A 16397-nucleotide genomic window follows, 5' to 3' on the forward strand; every position below is an offset into this window, starting at 1 on the left:
AAACAGCAGAGGGTGAGAATGAGGTATGCAGGGAGGAGGGGAGGGCCATAACCCAGGAACTGTCTGCCATGTCTGGAGAACTTGGGCAGGCAGCTGACCAAGCTAAGTGCTCCGTATGGGTCTGGGAGCCTGGGCAAGGCTTCCTGGATGTGAGCGGACAAAGCCTGAAGCCCTGGGCTCACTCTCCCAGCCGGTCAAGCCCAAACCTTGCTGCCCAGGCCAAGCTACTCTGGGCTCTGCGTGGCAGGAACCTAAACCTGTGTGATGTTGCTTGGAACTAGGCGCTTTTGCGGACCCCTGCCGCCCGTGATCTCTTCAGGGTTGTAGCTTGAACGTGACAAACGCCAGGTCTCCCCTCTATTGTGCAACCCGTGGAGCCCGATTCCCATGAATCCCCTTATATAATGAATATCCCTGAGAAATGTTGGCCTGAGGGACGCCAGCCACTGCCATTCTTTGTGCTGAAGCGCCACCTAGAGGCCATCTTTAACTCAAACGACTGCGTAGGTACGTTTCAAAATTTGCCTCGGCAGGGGGAAACGCGGAAAAGAGATGTTAAAAGGACTAAAAGGCAAGAAAACGGCAGAGGACCAGTAAGAGGAGCCCATCAGTCCCTTCACCAGGCCCCCCCTGTCGTTTGCTGAGTCAGGAGCTGAAATGTCTCAGCTTCTCACTGGACAGGGTTTCCTCCATGGCTAGGGACCAGTGTGAGAATGTCACTGCTTCTCACATACTCTAAATTCTAGACCCGAAGAGCAAACACGCCAAGAAAAGCCTCCAGTTTGCCCTGCAGCCCGGACCCCAACCATCTGCCCCTCCTCTCCTACCCCAAAGTTCAGACTCTCTGGCTAGCTTGGGAAAATTGTTTTTCAGTGGATAAGTCCTCCTCTTGGGGAGAGTTTGCTGATTCTGCTTACATTTCTGGAATCAGCTACCCTACTCTGAGCGTGAACACACATTTATCGTGGGCCATTTATTCAGAAGTAGCTGGGTGAGTCTACAAAGGCATCAAAGATAAGCCAATACTTCAAAATCAGCACAGAGTTATTTTTGCCTGAAGAAAATCCAAGCCAGATGGTAGCAGAAAAGTTTCAAGAAAAGTAAGCCAAAGCTCTCAAACTGAGCAAGGAGTTTTTTTTTAAACCCTCTTACTTTAGGTTTTTCTCTTCAATCTTTTGCCAGACCTGCAATTTAGTTTCCTACTACTGAGCTTCCTGAACTCAAGTATAATTGGAAAACAAGATACATAAAATATTCAAGCTCTCATTGTCCATCAAAGCGTCCTAGTTTATGCTGCTTAAAGATGGCACTATGTGCAGTATCCATGGAATACCCACAGGGGCGACAACACATCTTTGCCTGCAAACAGCTGCTGGTCCCTCTTCACCCCAAGGACAATTCAAACTCAGGGTAAACCCTGAGGAGCCTGGGGAAAACTAGAATCCATTAAAAAGCTACAGCTGTTTCTCATGGATAAACTGCAGTCCACTGACTGGCCAAAGAGCCCAGAGGAAGTGAAGTTGTCATTTCCTTCACCTATACTCTCAAATAAGTTAGATATACTAAAACTGAAATTTGCTTCTCCCCGGTAGAAACAATTCCACTTGGTGCTCACAGCAATCTCGATGTGAGATCCTGAGATGAGTATTATTATCATTGCTGCCTTGCAGAGAAAGAAATGGAGGCTAAAAGAAGGTGAGTAATTTTCCTGTAAGTGAAGTAGCCAAAATTTGAACTCAAGTGCTCTGCTTCCAGTTTTCCCAAGGTCACCATCTCTCTTGGTATGAAGTCAATGTATTAAGTACTGAAGAGAATATTCTGAAAAGCAATTCAGTTTGCCACAGATTGTTGCAAGAATTCTTACACAGTCATTAGGACTACACTTTAAGGTGGAATTTGTAGACCAAGGATGACCCTCATTCAGAAATAATGCTCACTGGAGGTCAGTTCACTGACCTTTCTGGGAGGCTCAATGTTTCTCAATTAAACAAAAAGACTTCTTTTGATTTTGTTTCCCACTTCATTCCTTTCATTTAAGCTAGACAGGCTCTAGTGTCCCCTATAAAATCCCATGCAAGTGTTGTAATTATTATTCTCTGATAAAGTGAGTTTCCTCCTGGGAGAGAAAAGGAGAACAACTAAACAAAAATTGGAAGAAACAAAGGCACAATATGGACAGTGGTGAGGATGGTCTCTTCACCCAGAAAAATTACAGTATTTCAGAGCTGGAAGGGACCTCTGAGAGCATCTGATGACAGTCCAAATGCTCTCTTGGCAGATGATATCAAGACCCAGCAGTTAAGTGACTCCCCAAGACCACAGCTCTGAGTGGCAGAGCTGATCAGAATCCCAGTTCAACTGATTCCTAGCTGAAGGCACTTTTCATTTAATCAGTTTCAGGAGATTGTATCTTGTTTCTAAATAAAATCCAGCTAGGAAACCAAATCTCCGGGGCTACCCCTGAAATGACTCTTTGGGGAAACTGCTAACATTCCCCACCTTGAGCTGTTCCAGATGGGATGGGATGGGATGGGAAGGGGAGGAGAATAGAATGGATAAGAGGGTAAGGGAGGGGACGGGAGGGGGCGGGAGGGAAGGGGAGGGCTCCTTTCTGAGTGCCCATAACAATAGCCAATAGTGAAAGTTTGTTGAGCTGTGCTGGGCATAGTACTTTAAATGCATTAGCTCCTCCCAACAACCATATAAGGTAGGCATGATTCTTTCCACTTTACAGAAAAGGAGAACGAGGTACAAGGAACTGGCTTAAGCTTTTACAGCTTGTAAGAGGTGAAGGTAGGATTGGAACAGCTCTGTTCTACATCAAAGTCCAAATCAGTGACTTAAAAACCATGTAGTAAATGCAGGGCCCAGGGAAACTCAAATTTTGGCTGTTCATAGGGAATCCTCATATACTAGTCAGCTGTCTCTGCAGAAAACCACAGCCACGGCCTAGCTTGAAAGAGGGCATTTCCACCATGGATGGCAGATGCGGGACTTAGGAGTTTAGTTTCTTGCTTCTTCTGCCCAAATTCTCTTCCTGGGTGGGTGGGGGAAGAGTAGGATGATCAATATGGAAGAAAACATTCAGGACCGGAGGTTTAGTGGGGACAGAAAGAAAACAGGCTTGCTTTTTAAACCAAAGGTATTCTAAAAGCCCACTCTGCCTTCAAGAGCTACAGAAGAAATTCTATGCCATTCTTAAATTCTTTCACTACCCCTAGTAACCATTTCACTAACTAATCTTACATATGCTAGAACTTGAATTAGACACAAGAAAGAACTTCTGGGGAAAATGAACCAGTTATCTCTGTAAATTGGAATTTCTCTGTATAGAATCCCTTTCCTGGAGGGAGGAAATATACCCAGCCAGTTCTTAGGGCCTTCTCTAAATTAAGACTGCCCAAAGGAAGAAACACCAAGACATTCAACAGGGGAAGACAAGGAGGTAGTTTTCAAACTTCTTGCCTCCCTGGGTATTAAAGTCTTTCCAGCTCAAAGGGCCTTCAGGAAATGGCACATACTCAGAGGTAAGACAGGTGACTAAGGTGTCAGAGAAAACTGGTGCTGTGGAGGAGTGGGGCCCACGATGCCAAACTCCTGCCAACATGATACATTGTTTTTTCCCCAAATCTGCAATTTATTGTGATTTTGTGCTTCTCCAAAAGTCAAAAGTTCTCAACATTACACACTTGAATCTTTTTTAACATCTTTACTGGAGTATAATTGCTTTACAATGTTGTGTCAGTTTCTGGTGTATAACAAAGTGAATCAGCTATACGTATACATATATATCCCCATATCCCCTCCCTCTTACGCTTCCCTCCCACCCTCCCTATCCCACCCCCCTAGGTGGTCACAAAGCACCGAGCTGATCTCCCTGTGCTATGCATCTGCTTCCCACTAGCTATCTACTTTACATTTGGTAGTGTATATATGTCCATGCCACTCTCTCACTTTGTCCCAGCTTACCCTTCCCCCTCCCCGTGTCATCAAGTCCATTCTCTGCATCTGCGTCTTTATTCCTGTCCTGCCACTAGGTTCCTCAGAACCATTTCTTTTTTTTTTTTTTAGATTCCATATATATGCGTTAGCATATGGTATTTGTTTTCCTCTTTCTGACTTACTTCACTCTGTATGACAGACTCTAGGTCCATCTACCTCACTACAAATAACTCAATTTCGTTTCTTTTTATGGCTGAGTAATATTCCATTGTATATATGTGCCACATCTTCTTTATCCATTCATCTGTTGATGGACACTTAGGTTGCTTCCATGTCCTGGTTATTGTAAATACAGCTGCAATGAACATTTACACACTTGAATCTTAAGTTCTTTTTCAGTAAAAGCTCATCAGTGTGGTCCCTGAACCATCCCCAGGTTATTTGTATAAAGAACAGGGCTGTGGAAGCAGCAGTAATTCACTGTTTGATGACAATTGTATTTCTTCTCTGCACTAGCTATTTGTGGCATGGAACATATACTCGTGCACCTGTCTCTGGAACTTGCCCAGAAAAATAAATAATTCAAGCTACCCTCTATCACTGCTGACCTTAACCACATGACTATTGTTTTGTTTTTTGTATTTTTTAGTATATTTATTTTTTCATACAGCAGGTTCTTATTAGTTTACCCATTTTATATACATCAGTGTATACATGTCAATCCCAATCTCCCAATTCATCACACCACCACCCCCACACCCCTGCCACTTTCCCCCCTTGGTGTCCATAAGTTTGTTCTCTACATCTGTGTCTCAATTTCTGCCCTGCAAACCGGTTCATCTGTACCATTTTTCTAGGTTCCACATATATGCGTTAATATACAATATTTGTTTTTCTCTTTCAGACTTACTTAACTCAGTATGACAGTCTCTAGGTCCATCCACATCTCTACAAAAGACCCAATTTCATTCCTTTTTATGGCTGAGTAATATTCCATTGTATATATGTACCACATCTTCTTTATCCATTCGTCTGTCAATGGGCACTTAGGTTGCTTCCATGACCTGGCTATTGTAGATAGTGCTGCAGTGAACGTTGGGGTGCATGTGTCTTTTTGAATTATGGTTTTCTCTGGGTATATGCCCAGTAGTGGGATTGCTGGATCATATGGTAATTCTATTTTTAGTTTTTTAAGGAACCTCCATACTGTTCTCCATAGTGGCTGTATCAATTTACAGTCCCACCAACAGTGCAAGAGGTTTCCCTTTTCTCCACACCCTCTCCAGCATTTGTTGTTTGTAGATTTTCTGATGATGCCCATTCTAACTGGTGTGAGCTGACACCTCATTGCAGTTTTGATTTGCATTTCTCTAATAATTAGTGATGTTGAGCAGCTTTTCATGTGCTTCTTGACCATCTGTATGTCTTCTTTGGAGAAATGTCTATTTAGGTCATCTGCCCATTTTTGGATTGGGTTGTTTGTTTCTTTAATATTAAGCTGCATGAGCTGTTTATGTATTTTGGAGATTAAGCCTTTGTCCGTTGATTCGTTTGCAAATATTTTCTCCCATTCTGAGGGTTGTCTTTTTGTCTTGTTTGTAGTTTCCTTTGCTTTGCAAAAGCTTTGAAGTTTCATTAGGTCCCATTTGTTTATTTTTATTTCCATTACTCTAGGAGGTGGATCAAAAAATATCTTACTGTGATTTATGTCAAAGAGTGTTCTTCCTATATTTTCCTCTAAGAGTTTTATAGTGTCTGGTCTTACATTTAGGTCTCTAATCCATTTTGAGTTTATTTTTGTGTATGGTGTTAGGGAGTGTTCTAATTTCATTCTTTTACATGTAGCTATCCAGTTTTCCCAGCACCACTTATTCAAGAGACTGTCTTTTCTCCATTGTATATCCTTGCCTCCTTTGTCATAGATTAGTTGACCATAGGTGTGTGGGTTTATCTCTGGGTTTTCCATCCTGTTCCATTGATCTATATTTCTGTTTTTGTGCCAGTACCATATTGTCTTGATTACTGTAGCTTTGTAGTATAGTGTGAAGTCAGGGAGTCTGATTCCTCCAGCTCCACTTTTTTCCCTCAAGATGGCTTTGGCTATTCGGGGTCTTTTGTGTCTCCATACAAATTTTAAGATTTTTTGTTCTAGTTCTGTAAAAAATGCCATTGGTAATTTGATAGGGACTGCATTGAATCTGTAGATTGCTTTGGGTAGTATAGTCATTTTCACAATATTGATTCTTCCAATCCAAGAACATGGTATATCTCCCCATCTGTTGGTATCATCTTTAATTTCTTTCATCAGTATTCTGCATACAGTTTTCTGTATATAGTTTTCTATATACAGTTTTCCGCATACTGTATAGTTTTCTGCATACAGGTCTTTTGTCTCCCTACATAGGTTTATTCCTCGGTATTTTATTCTTTTTGTTGCAATGGTAAATGGGAGTGTTTCCTTAATTTCTCTTTCAGATTTTTCATCATTAGTATATAGGAATGCAAGAGATTTCTGTGCATTAATTTTGTATCCTGCAACTTTACCAAATCATTGACTAGCTCTAGTAGTTTTCTGGTGGCATCTTTAGGATTCTCTATGTATAGTATCATGTCATCTGCAAACAGGGACAGTTTTACTTCTTCTTTTCCAATTTGGATTCCTTTTATTTCTTTTCTCCTCTGATTGCTGTGACTAGGACTTCCAAAACTATGTTGAATAATAGTGGTGAGAGTGGACATCCTTGTCTTGTTCCTGATCTTAGAGGAAATGCTTTCAGTTTTTCACCATTGAGAATGATGTTTGCTGTGGGTTTGTCGTATATGGCCTTTATTATGCTGAGGTAGGTTCCCTCTATGCCCACTTTCTGGAGAGTTTTTATCATAAATGGGTGTTGAATTTTGTCAAAAGCTTTTTCTGCATCTATTGAGATGATCATATGGTTTTCATTCTTCAATTTGTTAATATGGTGTATCACATTGATTGATTTGCATATATTGAAGAATCCTTGCATCCCTGGGATAAATCCCACTTGATCATGGTGTATGATCCTTTTAATGTGTTGTTGGATTCTGTTTGCTAGTATTTTGTTGAGGATTTTTGCATCTATATTCATCAGTCATATTGGTCTGTAATTTTCTTTTTTTGTAGTATCTTTGTCTGGTTTGGTATCAGGGTAATGGTGGCCTCATAGAATGAGTTTGGGAGTTTTCCTTACTCTGCAATTTTTTGGGAGAGTTTGAGAAGGCTGGGTGTTAGCTCTTCTCTAAATGTTTCATAGAATTCACCTGTGAAGCCATCTGGTCCTGGACTTTTCTTTGTTGGAAGATTTTTAATCATAGTTTCGATTTCATTACTTGTGATTGCTCTGTTCATATTTTCTATTTCTTCCTGGTTCAGTCTTGGAAGGTTACACTTTTCTAAGAATTTGTCCATTTCTTCTAGGTTGTCCATTTTATAGGCATAGAGTTGCTTGTAGTAGTCTCTTAGGATGCTTTGTATTTCTGCAGTGTCTGTTGTAACTTCTTCTTCATTTCTAACTTTATTGATTTGAGTCCTCTCCCTCTTTTTCTTGATGAGTCTGGCTAATGGTTTATCAATTTTGTTTATTTTCTCAAAGAACCAGCTTTTAGTTTTATTGATCTTTGCTATTGTTTTCTTTGTTTCTATTTCATTTATTTCTGCTCTGATCTTTATGATTTCTTTCCTTCTGCTAACTTTGAGTTTTGTTTGTTCTTCTTTCTCTAGTTCCTTTAGGTGTAACGTTAGATTGTTTGAGATTTTGCTTGTTTCTTGAGGTAGGCTTGTATTGCTATAAACTTCCCTCTTAGAACTGCTTTTGCTGCATCCCATAGGTTTTGTATCGTCGTGTTTTCATTATCATTTGTTTCTAAGTATTTTTTGATTTCCTCTTTGATTTCTTCAGTGATCTCTTGGTTATTTAGTAACGTATTGTTTAGCCTCCATGTGTTTGTGTTTTTTACATTGTTTTCCCTGTAATTGATTTCTAATCTCATAGCGTTGTGGTCAGAAAAGATGCTTGATATGATTTCAATTTTCTTAAATTTACTGAGGCTTGATTTGTGACCCAAGATGTGATCTATCCTGGAGAATGTTTTGTGCACACTTGAGAAGAAAGTGTAATCTGCTCTTTTTGGATGGAATGTCCTCTAAGTATCAATTAAATCTATCTGGTCTATTGTGTCACTTAAAGCTTCTGTTTCCTTATTAATTTTCATCTTGGATGATCTGTCCATTGGTGTGAGGTGTCAAAGTCCCCCCTATTATTGTGTTACTGTCGATTTCCTCTTTTAGAGCTGTTAGCAGTTGCCTTATGTATTGAGGTGCTCCTATGTTGGGTGCATATGTATTTATAATTTTTATATCTTCTTGGATTGATCCCTTGACAATTATGTAGTGTCCTTCCTTGCCTCTTGTAACATTCTTTATTTTAAAGTCTATTTTATCTGATATGAGTATTGCTACTCCAGCTTTCTTTTGATTTCCATTTGCATGGAATATCTTTTTCCATCCCCTCACTTTCAGTCTGTATGTGTCCCTAGGTCTGAAGTGGGTCTCTTGTAGACAGCATATATATGGGTCTTGTTTTTGTATCCATTCAGCAAGCCTGTGTCTTTTGGTTGGAGCATTTAATCCATTCACGTTTAAGGTAATTATCGATATGTATGTTCCTATGACCATTTTCTTAATTGTTTTGGGTTTGTTTTTGTAGGTCCTCTTCTTCTCTTGTGTTTCGTACTTAGAGAAGTTCCTTTAGCATTTGTTGTAAAGCTGGTTTGGTGGTGCTGAATTCTCTTACCTTTTGCTTGTCTGTAGAGCTTTTGATTTCTCCATCGAATCTGAATGAGATCCTTGCTGGGTAGAGTAATATTGGTTGTAGGTTCTTCCCTTTCATCACTTTAAATGTGCCATGCCACTCCCTTCTGGCATGTAGAGTTTCTGCTGAGAAATCAGCTGTTAACCTTATGGGAGTTCCCTTGTATGTTATTTGTCGTTTTTCCCTTGTTGCTTTCAATAATTTTTGTCTTTAATTTTTTTCCAGTTTGATTACTATGTATCTCAGCATGTTTCTCCTTGGGTTTATCCTGTATGGGACTCTCTGCGCTTCCTGGACTTGGGTGGCTATTTCCTTTCCCATGTTAGGGAAATTTTCGACTATAATCTCTTCAAATATTTTCTCGGGTCCTTTCTCTCTCTCTTCTCCTTCTGGGACCCCTATAATGTGAATGTTGTTGCGTTTAATGTTGTCCCAGAGGTCTCTTAGGCTGTCTTCATTTCTTTTCATTCTTTTTCCTTTAGTCTGTTCCGCAGCAGTGAATTCCACCATTCTGTCTTCCAGGTCACTTATCCTTTCTTCTGCCTCAGTTATTCTGCTATTGATTCTTTCTAGTGTAGTTTTCATTTCAGTTATTGTATTGTTCATCTCTGTTTGTTTGTTCTTTAATTCTTCTAGGTCTTTGTTAAACATTTCTTGCATCTTCTGGATCTTTGCCTCCATTCTTTTTCCGAGGTCCTGGATCATCTTTACTATCATTATTCTGAATTGTTTTTCTGGAAGGTTGCCTATCTCCACTTCATTTAGTTGTTTTTCTGGGGTTTTATCTTGTTCCTTGATCTGGTAGATAGCCCTCTGCCTTTTCATCTTGTCTATCTTCTGTGAATGTGGTTTTTGTTCCACAGGCTGCAAGATTGCAGTTCTTCTTGCTTCTGCTGTCACCCCTGCGGTGGATGGCTATTGTTTTTGAGAGAGAGGAATTCATATAGGCTTTGATGGAACATTTAAAAGGGACACACAATTAAACTATTTGATCTGGCATATGACTCAAGAGCAGTCACTCATTCCACATATGGGGTTGTACTTGTTGATTTAAAAAGCCGGCTTCTCCTTGGGAGAGAAGTACAAAATAGAAGCTTAAAAGCACTTACTCTTGAATGCTCCAAATACTTTGCTTCTTTGTTCCCAGATGCACTCAACTTACAATCATTTATGCTGTAAAGACGTGTCAGTTTTTTGTGTTCTGGCAAAGCATCATGCAGTGCTGTAGTCTCTTTTGTTTGAACCGCTGTGTGGCTGGGGATGTGTGGTGCTTCAGAACTGCAAGCATGCCAGCCAGTGTCTTTGTCAGTTTCATTTCCAGTTTCTCTACAGTTCATTTCAGTATACAAAGCATTGACTGGGGTCTGAGAAGCAGCAGCAGCTCAGTAGAAGACCATGGGCTTCAGATCATGTGACTGTAAGCAACTCATTTAGCCTGAGTTGTAAGAAAATTCTGCCAACCTGGCTGGGTTATTGGAAGGCTGCATTTAGTTTGCTCAGGCTACTGTAACAGAATACCACAGACTGCATGGCTTAAATGACAGAAGTTTATTTTTTCACAGTTCTAAGGTCTGGAAGTCCAAAGTCAATGTGTCAGCAGCTCTGATTTCTTCTGAGGCCTCTTATTGGCCTGCAGATGGCTGCTTTCTCGCTGTGTCCTTCTCGCACATGGTCTCTCTTCTGTGCACATGCAGGTCTGATGCCCAAATTTCCTTCTTCTTATGATGACACTGGTCATATTAGATTAGGGCCTACCCTAAAGACCTCATTTTAACTTAATTACCTTTAATGATCTTATACAGTCGCATTCTGAGGTACCGGAGATCAGGGCTTCGACATATGAATTTGAGGGGCATGGAATTCAGCCCATAACAAAGACTAAATGACAAAGTAGGGCCTTGATAAAAGCTCCCATTTTTTCCTTTCTTTGACATGGGGAAAGAACCTGTGCTTTGGAATCATAAAGCATAATTTCAACTCCTGGTTCTATTGCCTGCTAATTATGTGAATTTGGCCAAGTGGCTTGTTTCAACATCTGTAAAATGGGAATAAGACTACCTCCCTCAAACCACTGTTGTGAAGATAAAGTGCTGAGTATGTAAAGTGCTTAACAATACCTGGAAGGGGTAGGCAGAATGTATTTGCTAATTTTGCATTACTTGTTCCTAGCAATAATTGTGATTAATGCTTCCTACTTGTCTCTTTTTGTCAAAGAGCTCTGGCAACTGGCCTTGATGATGGCCTGTGAACTAAATAAACAAAGTGACCAAACTTGGTCCTAGAGATTTCAAGATTTCTTGATTGGCTGAACAAAGCAGCAGAGGTGGCAGATGGAACATCCCCAACAGAGCCTTGGTTACACAAGTCCACATCAGACCCCCAGAGCATCAGACCATCTCCTTCCCAGTATGACCACCCCTGTACTTCTGCTTTCCTTAGCCTATCTCGTGACAGAATTTCCCCTATAACAAAAGTCACAGGCAGCCCGTCCTGAAAGCACTGGCATGAAAGACAACAGGACTGGAACACAAGCAGCATCTACAAAGGACTTTACCACACAAGGGAGGAGCTTTAGTGCAGGGGGAGGTAGCTGAGCTGAAAGGTGTTGTAATTGTTACTTCTAGTCAGGGAAGACTCTAGACAGAAGCCTAGTTCTCCGTTTCAACCACTGCAAACCAGCAAGTTTAAAGGGAACCTCCAGAAATGAGCAAGACCAACCCCCATCATGACACATAACCGTGTTACTACATGGTTGCAGCAGTGCTACTCCAAAAGTGGTCTGCAGATCTTTCCTATCTGCCAACTCTTTGCTACTAGTTCATGACAAAGCACAGAATAAGCACTAAGAAACTTTAACAGCAGTTTGACAGAATAATTTTATATATTAAATCCATAATAAAAACTTTACACTTTTATTTTGTGTCCTTTATTTTTCTAGAAATTCATTCTTATTATATTTTACAAAAGTACTGGTCCATGGCAACTGGCCCTGCAGCACAGACAACTTCAGCACTAGGTTACAAGCTTCTAAATAGCTGAGTGCGAATAAAGATCTTTCATAACTCAGCAGGACCCTACTACTTGGGCCCTAGTACATCTCACTTCAAAACAAAAAATATGATAAAACCATGGCATTTTTCTTCATTCCACCTAATAAGAAAACGATAGTCAGGAATAAAGTAAAAATCAACTTCCAGTATACATTCCAGTCCAGACTTTCACCATATTGAAAGTGATCAATGTCCAGAGGCTTTTATTCCAATGTTTATAAAGATTGGAGACATAATACTCTGTTCAGAACTGGAAGGTATCACAGTGGGAAAAATCCTGAACATGAGTCAGAAATTCTGCATTCAAATTTGGGCTTTAAAAGCTTTTTGACATTGTGTAGGTGATAATCTAACTGAGCCACTTTTGTTAACTACAAAAAGTGGAGATTAAAATCCTCTGCCCAATCTACATCTTAAGAATGCTGTGAGAGTCAAATAAAATAATGTCTGTGGGATGTGCCTCATAAAGAATAAAGTGCCGCACAGGTGACGATGGGATCAGTATTGTCAGTTCAGCCTTCAAAGAGTTGACAGACTCAACGGAAATAGCCCCTAACACGGTGCAGTGAGGAAGCTGACCAGAATACTGACATTGTTCAAATATCTTGTTAAAGATTTACCAGATGAGAAACACTGCCTTCAAATTCTCCTCGGTGCAGAAAGCACTCGTTTTCTAACAAACCGTTAGGTGTGTTTGTTTTCATCCTGCCAAGTGTACAGCACCCTGGTGGGCAGCACGAAGGAGAAAGAAGAGAGTGCACAGTGCCTGCCTGGAGCAGCTCACAGTGCGGGGTGCGCCAGTGGCAGGCTCGAGGCTGTGTGTGTGACTCTTAAACACGGCAGGGACTAGAGAAGGGCAACTCTTTCCCATTTTAACTTGCACAGCTATTTGGAGACCCTCTCAAAAGGATCACAAACTTAAAAATGAACCATTTCATTCCTGTCCTTTAGGCAAGAGAAGACCAGAAAATCATAATGTATTTTAGCTTTATTGAAGACATATTACAGTAGACAAACAAGTAGACAAACACATGCTTTATAAAATATACATTCTCATATGTGAGAAAATATAAATAGACACTAGGAAATGGCCACAATGAACACAACAACTTGGCTTATAACTCCCTTTAGGTACATCTAGTACCAGGGCTGCTCAGACTGACATCCTCTGATAGGGGTAAAAAGGGAGAACAGGGGGAAAGTAGAGGGTAGAAGTAGTCTCTCAATGGATCAAGAGGCCACTTTAAGTAGCCAAAAGATATTCCAAGAGCACTTGACCCCTTGATGATCAATTTCTCTTTAAAGACAGAGTTGACAAAAGATCAGTCTACTCCTTACATTTGAAAACAGGCTCAAATCAAGCTTTTTATTCACCTTCACCCCACCTATTGGTGGAGATATTAGGATTGCTAAGAAACACTCAACACACAACCTTGAAGGAGCAGGTCCAAATATTACTCCTCACCCAAGCATGCACGCACACACACACCCCCCTACCCCTTACTACCCACAAAACCTCCAGATGATTCGTGGGCTTTCAGGTGTTGTTTTGTTAAGAGAAGCTTGTACCATATCTCAATTCAGAACATGTTATTTTTGTCAACAAACGAGGAGGAAGGGAGGAAGGGAGGAAGGGGGGAAGGAAGGAAGAAAATTAAGGCTAACTGATGTTGGCTTAGATTGTACTCCAAACAAAAAAGTTTTAAATTAGAAGAAGCAAGAAGGAAAAACATCTGCCACAGTGAACTGGGAAAGAGACCACGTAAGAGAAAAATGAAACATTACTTACAGGTTGCCTAAAAATCTTAGCTCAACTTTCTAAGGTCCAACTGTTTCACAATTACTTCGGTAATCTGCATCAAGAAGCAAAGTAAGAAATGGAGGCTGTAGCATAAAATGACAGCCAATTTACCTCTGATACTCCATTACCCTTTTGGCATTTCTGTGGATATTAAAATGATAAGCAGTTGCCATAACACACTCAGGTAAAATACTGGGTATAAACTTGAACATCACAATTCTAACCCCATTCCAAATGGAGTCCCACTGATACAAAGAAACAGGAATAAAAATTAAAGAGTAAAAGGGAAGGTTATTATACATTATAGGCTTTAAAAGTTTTTATTATGGTCATACCATTTGGGTTAGGAACCTTATAGATTTTCTCAGAAGAATAAACCCAGAGTTTCATGTTTTCAGCCATTAACACAAAACAGGCTCCTTTTGTCAATCAAAGAACATAATCTTTCAGTTAAAAAAAAAAAAAACTTTTTAAGTGTTCCACACTTACTGTATATAAAGAATTCTGAAAGACAAAGTTTTAAGCCTGTCTTGCTTCTGAAGATTTCCAATGATAAAACTGAAAGAGAGCTAAAAGTCATCTTGCCCATATTTGATTTCAACGCAGAAATTTCTTCAATGTTATTAACAGATGATTATTTAGCTTCTGTATACACTTTTTCCATGAAAGGCTGATTATTCCAATTGTCAAACAAATCTAATTGTTAGAGTGTTAGCTTATATAGAATTATTGGCAAGCATGTACTGCATCTCCCTGTAACTTCTTCCCTGCTGATATGACCCCTGTCTGCTGGAATAAAAAGAGTGAATCTAATCTTTGTTTCATATGACAACCCTTTAAGTAACTAAAGACTTTTATCATGTCTCCCTTTTCTTAGGAAAATGGATAATAGAGTCTAAGTTGCTTAACATCTTAATGTTTCTTCTTTTACAACCTGCCAATGGGCAATGTGAAGGCAACTGTTTTTAAACACGAAAGTTACCTTACAGAGAAAATACACATTTAAAGCATTCTAAGATGGCACATTAGAGGGAATGGCACACTGGGCTGGGTTTCTGGTATTTCCTATCCTACAGATTAACTTACATCTAGGGAAAGCACTTTAGAGGTTACTGAGTGACAGACAGCCAACGGGTCAGGCATAGACTCTGTGGCAGGAAGACTTGGAGTACAACCACAATGTTATTTCTTCTTCCAGGTATACTTACAGAATCAGTCTAAGAGGGGCACAAACAAATTAAGAGAATTTATGTATCCCTACTGATATGAAGTGGTAATTGGGACAATATTTCTCTCAGCATTTTAGTTTGCCTTGTTTTTGCAACATTTTTGATTAAATTGGTGGCAAGCAGACATTACACTGATGGGAAGAAACATGGATGAGCCACTAATCCAGTTTATAGTAGAGCATTTGCTATATGCTCTACATATGCAATACTGAAAAATTTCAGGAATTCCATCTCCTAAGATTAGAATTTATTAAATTTACTATTTTTTTAAGACCAGGGATAGGCTATTCACATTTAAACAAATTCCTGACTAGTTTTTTAGGCAAGTTTTTTAGTTATTTAGGAAAGCTAGCAATACCTGGGAGGACATCTCAACCATTTGAGTTGACAGAGAACCTGGCTATTCAGGAGACCGGCCTGACACCACTGGCTAAAGCAGAGGCAGCAATCACGTATTTTAAGTTTTCTAGAGCACTGGTTTGCAGCCTGTTTTTTGTCCTCTCACATGTAACAGCTGATGCTCACTTGCAGCCTTGTTCTAACTCCACTTTTTTCACTAAAGAAAGTCTATCCGAATGTAAGAGTACTATAATTAGAGAGATGACCTTGAATACATTAGAAAGGTAAGTGAGTCACAAACTAGTTACAAATTAGTTGTGGCACACCTCTCAACTGATTCTGATACTCTGGTGTGCTGTAACACTAGCATTCAGACCTCGTGTTCTGGAGGGCAAAGGGTGGTTCTCAATCTACTCAAGATTCTTTATGTTTACTGACACTGTTTTAGAAGCTGAATATTTCTTCTCCTCATGAGGATTTCTTATAGCATTACTCCTGCTAGACAGGAAATAAATCTGGCTCAAGTCAGAGTAAGCAGCATCACTCCTGTTCTACTCTAAAAAATATTTCATGAAAGCAGCTTTTTATTAGAGTAGATAATCCTCCTTGATTCCAGGAGGGATCACAGATTCATAGAATGTTACAGCTGGAAAGAGCTTTAAAGCATCTAGTAAAATGCCCTCATTTCATAAATGAGAAAGTCAGGCTGAGATGTAAAGGGACTTGCCCTTGATTACACAACTAGTAAGCAGCAGAGCTAGGAACTAAATCAGGTTTCGTGATTCTAAGTCAGTCCAGTACAAATTATACTGCAACCTAGTAAGTAAGAAGATGGATCAGATATTGAAGGGAGAAGAAAATAGTGATACTTAAGGAGTTCAAAGTGAAAATGAAGAGAGGCTGACAATTTAAAAAGGAAAAAGACAAAGGCATGGTGGCATAAAACAGCTAGAAAAGTGCTGCTGCCTATGGGAGAAAAATTTAGGATTGAAAAACAGTATGAAATTCAGCTAAACTTCCTGGCAAAGAGCTGAGAAATTATGTGAGTTTAAAACCCTTGAAATGCACAATGACTTAGAAATAGATTATTTTCATTTAAGTGGTTGAAGTCATCTAGTATGTAACTAGTCCTCACTAAATTTAGAGGACAGAATCCGACAGCCTTTCTTTTTTTCTGAAAGCAGAAAGAAAGAAGAGCTTT

The sequence above is a fragment of the Balaenoptera borealis genome (genome assembly GCF_965194805.1).
Source record: "Balaenoptera borealis genome assembly, chromosome: 1".
Lineage (NCBI taxonomy): Eukaryota > Metazoa > Chordata > Mammalia > Artiodactyla > Balaenopteridae > Balaenoptera > Balaenoptera borealis.